We start from the raw sequence: 6,713 nt of genomic DNA, 5'->3' as shown, positions 1-6,713 counted from the left end.
AAGTCAAATTCTTAAATTGAGGGAAAAATGCAAATAAATAAAATCCATTGCAAAATTCCGTAGCAAGGAAGGAATGCTTTCTAAAATGCCTTCACCAGCATGACAGTGGGCTGAGAGCACTGAGTAGGTGATGAAACTCATTTCTGCTTCTCTGCTGTATTACAAAAGCCCTGGCTGAATCGCTGTCTCCAGTTTGGGATGGTGCACTTCAAGTAAGATAACAACTGATTGCTTCTAATATGGAAAATTGAAAAGGATAACTGGAGATACCAGTCTTCTCTGTCTTCTCATGCTTTTGGCAAGGGAACATTCAAATAAAGACAAGGCTGCAACACATAACCAGGGGATAAAAAGTGGACATGGCAAAGACATGACATAGATTGCAAAAGAGTCTTAAGTTAGACTAGAAACTTAGGCAAAACAGTAAGAAAAGTTAAAATGCTGTTGTGAGGCAGCCATGAAGCTATAACAGTGCCCATTATGAATGGGATGTTAATGTGCATAGTTGTGCCAGGAGAGGAAAAGTCACACCTCTCATAGCCTTGTTCCCCATCATGGTGGTTCTAAGGTACTTCTGGTAGCTTCTGATGCCTAAAACACTGACTTATAAGTTTTTAAGCAATCATTAGAATAATTTATATATGCATTAAAGATTATTGGAGATTATTATTTTTTTTTTTAAATTAGGCCATCATGAAAACAAGGCACTTTTGACCAAGACCTTCAGATCTGGAACCAAGTTCCAGAAGAGCGGATTGATGCAGTGCCATCCTTGCTATGTACCAACCTGGACAGTCTTTTCTTCTGTGAAGGTCTCTTTATTGTATTATTGCTCTAACACTGAAACAATATTTTCCCCTTAGATCATACCAGGAATTAAATAAAAAGCAGCAAAACAAAGCCCAAACACCTTTTTATTAATGCATGAAATCTTTCTTTCCCAGGGTTGTTGAAAGTCACTGAGGATTTCATTTTCTGATTTTTGCATGTGAAGAATGTGGAGATAAGAGAATGACAAATGATGACTGTTTGATTTGCATTAACCTTTTGTTTTTTTTTTTTTTCTTTTTCTTTTTCTTTTTTTTTTCCCCTCAAAAAATGTGAAACATCAAATTTACTTCGCTGGTTTGCATTTTTGGCCAAAAAATTAGAGATTGACTTTATTTGCTCATCAGTACTCTGTCATAACATCTAAAATCCTTTCTTATTTCAAGCTTAGAAGAATTACAGTATCCAAAACAAGAGCTTCACAGAAGAGAGCTGCAGCTCAGTGCCTGAGCTGGAGGGCAGGCCAGTGAAGGGCTGTTTGCCTTGTGGCCTGGGGAATCAACCTGCATCATCTAGGGGGACAGTGGTGGGGGTGTGACTGTGAACTACAAAGGGCAAGGCTATAGGAAAGAAAATGTGAGTTTGTATTGAAAGCAAACTCAATCGGTTCGCTCACTTGTGGAGCAAACTGTTTGCTTTTCTGAGATTTTAAATATTTCAGTTAACCCAGCCTGTCTCTCTGCTTATTTTCTTTGTGTGATTTTGGTTCATGATGGCAGGGTCTGAGGTTTCTCTTTAAAAAAAATAAAAATAAAAAATGAAGAAATAGATCAGCGTTGAAGAAATGAGAATTGTTCTTTTATTTGCAATAGAAAACTTCAATCATGGCATTTGGTATGCTGTGTAATTTTTCAAAGCTGGATGCTCATTAAGCCATGTCAATACCAAGGATTCTTTTCTTTCTAATAAAGTTAAAATATGCATTTGTCTTAGCCAGGTCAGATTAAACTGTCCCCATTCCTTAGCCCTTCACTGGTGTCTGTCCCCGTACCGTGGCTCAGCAGCAGTGCTGTACTGTCAGAGGGCTGTCAGCAATTGCACTTTAAGAACATCACTGGAGGAAAAAGCTTAGTAGAAAATACCTTTAACACCACCTCGATTCAGATTGCTTTCAGTGATTTTGTTGGCGCGGTTGACGTGCAGCTGATTGCTTGAAGATGAAGGAACAAAAGGCTGGAGGTCACGAAGGAGAGGGGAGAGAGGAACTTAAGCCAATTGAAATTGCTTGCAAGATTTTGTTATGGTTATTTGAGCCACCACGAAAGAGTATCTAGACTCAGTTCCTTACAGCTTTAATCACAAAGGGGCTTTTTTGGGGGGAACAATGAAGCTATTTGTTAGCCTGATTAGCTCGCAGCTTGTCGTGTTACACTTCACTGGAAGCTTGAAAGGTTTGCTAGGGAGGTATCCCTCTGTCACTGTCTACTTTTTGTTCATCTGTAGGCATTCTCTGTTGGCTGCTTTTGGAAAATAAAACAAAAAAAAAAAAAAGGACATTTGGGCTAAACAGTTCCTTGATCTGGGCCTGCACAGGTGTTTTTAGGGTTCCTTTTTAACAGATTATTAGCAAGAAGTGCATTCAGCTAAATCTCGCGAACAAACGTAGCAGCTCTGACGGCGTACTGGGTAGGAAATTGCTGATCTGGATGATGGATCAGATGTCGTTGCAAAGATTTAGTAAAATGATTATCCAATGGCTTTATTAAGAACACTAGCTATAAACAATGGCTAAAGGACAAAACTGGATGAGAAGCATGGGTTCATAAGGACAGTTGGATATTATGGTTTTATTCAATAAAAGTGCATCTCTTTTTATGGAGAAACAACAATTTATTTCAGAATAAATATAATAATAGCTCTTTGTATGGCTTTCTATTAATTTGTAATGAAATGATTGACATTCCAGCTTGCTTAAAGTTGAGTATGTTTCTTAATGTTAAAAAAAAATAATGGGGGAGGGACGGAGGATTGGGGTTAGAAAAACACCTCAGAGGGCATGCTGTTTATTTGCCTTGGACTATTTACTAGGAAAAATGATGTGGCTGATGGATTTTCAAGACTGACTGGAGTAGAAGCTCTATGAGAAAGAAGTTGCTACTAGGCTCAGGGGTCCTGGCCTGAAGACATGCAGCACGTTACCTTCGTAGTAAGGCCAGGCTGAATTTGTAGTATTTCCAAAGCAACATCTTTAAACTTTCTCTACTATTTAATGAAGTCTCTTACACATGTAATGTCCTTCTAGCTATGTTTTCAAACCTTTATTAAGGAAATTAATGTAGATACCTAAATAGAAAATTAGCAGAGAATTTGATTTTATGCTCTTTGCCCCCCCAAATTTTCCTATTTAATATTAATTTGAGTTCTTATTATTTTTGTAATGAGATTTTAATGTTTTTTTTGTTTGTTTGTTTGTTTGTTTGTTTGTTTTGGTTTGTTTTTTTTTGGTATCATTTTCAATTTTATATCTGTAACTGATACTACTGTATGTAAAATCTGCCAGTCTCAAACTCTTGAAATACTTAGAATTTTTGTCTAATTAAGGGATTTCTTTATTCAAAGACGTAAAATATAAAGCACCTTGAAGGAATGAATCTCAAATAAAATTTCTATCGAATATCAATCAGAACAGTATCATGTACCTCCTGAGAAGCTCTGCAAGCTTGGAGCCTCTTACCCTGAGCAGGCTGCATGGCAAGGCACCCTAAACACCCCCCAGGTGAGCCAACAGAGAGCGTGCAGGTTTTCCAGAGGGGTCTGGGTCTGTGTTTCATTGGAAAGGCAATCACCGTAGGAGCCTTCCCTTCAGAAATCTGAGTTTGCTAAACTGGCATTCTCTGAATTTTTTCCCTGTCAAGAAATCACTCAGCCAGCCCTAATCTGTGCTGAAGAGGGCTGTAAGAGCCTGCAGTGCTGTTTGCAGTTTGTGTACCTTTGTTATTTAGGGAGGCAGAAGATGGTCCTGTACCCCTTAACACAAATGCACACTACTGTTATTTTGATGGGAAGGCCAATGAACTGGAAAGTGTGCTTTATAAAATTACATTTAGCTTTTTTTTTTTTTTTTTTCTCTAAGATTGACCTGTCTTTTATTTCAGATTTGATGCTTGTAATGTCAAACATTAACCTTTTAGATGAAGAAAAATAAAATCCATCACAGGTGTCTGTCTCGGGCATATTTCCAGCGCAGTTTCGGTTTAAATAGTGCAGGTTTTTCCAGGAATGTGAGCAGGGGAAAAAAAACACTATTTGTTTATGCTTTATAACAACAGAGCCAGAAAATTCCAGCTATCCCTACCCGATATGTTGACACACTTTCACAAGATTAGTTGGCATTCTGTCCAGCATGTTTTCAACTCTCCTGAGAACGTGTGCTGAAATATGGCTGAGTTACAAGACTCTGAAAAATTTCCCTTGTGTGTTCTCAGTAGATACTTGTTAGAAGATGTCAGCTGAAATCTCAGGAAATGTGTTTTATACTGGACAACTCCTGCTTCCTCTGAATCGATCAAATCAGTACCTTCATTCCAGACATACAAGAAATACAAATGGCTTTCCCTAACTCCTCCTCCTCCCATACCTGAGAGAAGAAAAAGATTGCCTCCTCCAGTGCTGTGGACTATTTCATTGGCTACGAGAAGGAAGAAAAGTAAAAAGGAGAGTGAGAATGAAGAAGTAGCATGGATGAGGATAGGGATACAAAAGCAGATGCAGGAAGCACAATTTGTGAGAGTCAGGCCAAGGAATAGGACTAGAGGAAATCACACTATGGAAAATGAAGAAGTAATACTTGATAATGTTGTTGGTAACATTAATTTCTGCTTAAACCATGCCTTATGCAGGTTGCTCCTTTTCTGTGTGTTGGATGCCTTTTGGCATAGCATCTAGTCTGTGGAGGGTTGCAGCATCTCTGAGAAGTTTTAGTACTCCCAATCCCTACCCACCTGACTTCAAAGCCAAGGATGAGGATGGGGAGACCCTGGGCCACAAGCTGGGCTTTAATCTTTGCAACTGCTGCTGTCTGCATCTGTCTACCTGGCGTCAGCTAGCAGGAGCTGGAACACCTGCAGAAGCAAGAGCCCTCTCTGAGATTTAAGTGTGCTCATGATCCCCACATGTTCCCTCCATCAGCACCGTGTTATGTGACCAAGGGACTTTGGAACTCCAGGCAGAAGTGCCCTGAGCTTGACCGTGCCCGAGGACCTCCTATGTGTCCCAAGAGAGAGGGGAGCCAATATAAATTTTGGAGTTGAACCCATCAACCAAGGGCCAAAACAACTGAGGAACAAGAGCTACAAGAGCAATCTTAGTTTTGCATTTTTTTAATTATAATTGATTAAATGCCACTTCACAAAACCAATTCTATGCAATGCTATATTTAGATTGTCTAAATTGGACGCTTGGATAGAGCTAAGCACAATTGTTAAAAATGCATGTATGGTAAATGAAAAATCAAAGCGTGCTCTGAAATGGCTTAGATTTTGCCCAGAGATCTGGCACACACCAAAAAAAAACCCCACGACCCATAGGGTTCTCATCGCTGCAATGCATTAATCTCTTCCTAAGTTTGTGTGCTATCAGCCTTCTTCACTAGCCCCAGTAAGGTTAATGAAATGCACCCTGTAAGCATCACTATTTACGTACTGTTATATAGGGCTAGCACAAGAACTGTCCCCAAATCCATTGATTTTATTCTGATTAGAAAAACACTGGAGTGATCTTATTAACGTATTGCTGAACAAAGCAGATGCTGCAGATTTCCAGAAAAAAAAAAAATATATATATATATATATAAAAAAATAAAATAAAATAACGAGAATCTGCGTTTCTATTCAAAATACTTGCAGTTTTGTTTAAAATGCCCTTTCACCAGTAAGGGAACTGGCATACAATAGGTTTCACTGACTGGTAGGCTTTCAGCAAATCAACATGGTTTGTGACTGTTAGCAAAAAGAAGACACAAACATTACATATGGGCTTTCCTTCCCAATTAGAAAGAATATAATGTAGCAGCTGCCATTTACAGTAAAGCCTCAGATGTACAAGCACACTGTGATTTATTTTGAAAAGGCAGAAATGGCCCAGTCATGAGACACGACATAGTTCTGGTATTGTGCTTATAGGAGGAAGCTTAACAAGAATGCTTTTACCACATTACCAGAGTAAAAAAATGAAAATAAAAATAAAAATATTTTTTCTTCATCTTTGTTTTGAAGTAAAATGCAGAAAATGTAATTGTTAAATATATAGTGATTTTTAAACCAACTTCATAAAACCAGAACAAAAAATACTGTGCAGCCCCTTCTCCTTCAAGTTACATTACAGATGGTCTGGATCTAAAGCAAAAGTTCATGCAATTTAGTGCAATTGGCTTGAAGAAAAAAAAATATTTAAAGAGATCCAAACTGAAAGCTTGGCATATATCTCATTTTGGGAGGGAGCAAATGAAAGCTTTCTAATCCCTAGTTTTCCACCTGACGGATTATAGAAAGAATATTGCCACCTCTAATTCAGGCTTTGTCAAGTGAACTGCTGCATTTCCTTGGGCTTTCAGTGTTAAGAAGACAGAGCAGGTTAGGAGTGGAGGGTTTTTATGTCATGCTTCACTGGCTATGGATAAAGCAGTGCTGCTGTCACGCACAGACCTAAGACTGGTGCTGTGGCGTGTGTGCCACTGCCCGTTCCTAAGCCAAAGATCCTGGCTGCCCCACACCCGGCCAGCAGTGCAGTGATAAGAGCAGGAACTTCAGCCCTGACAGCCAACACATTACCACAGAGCAGTTTGTAATCCTGTTATGCCCAAAATAGCTCACATTTTTTAATGCAGCATTAAGTGTATTGGACTGTTGCAAACGCTGATTTGATTTTTGAGAGCAGGCAAAGGAAGA

This window comes from Aythya fuligula, chromosome 2 (assembly GCF_009819795.1).
Source record: "Aythya fuligula isolate bAytFul2 chromosome 2, bAytFul2.pri, whole genome shotgun sequence".
Taxonomy (NCBI): Eukaryota; Metazoa; Chordata; class Aves; order Anseriformes; family Anatidae; genus Aythya; species Aythya fuligula.
This window is presented reverse-complemented; position numbering follows the sequence as displayed.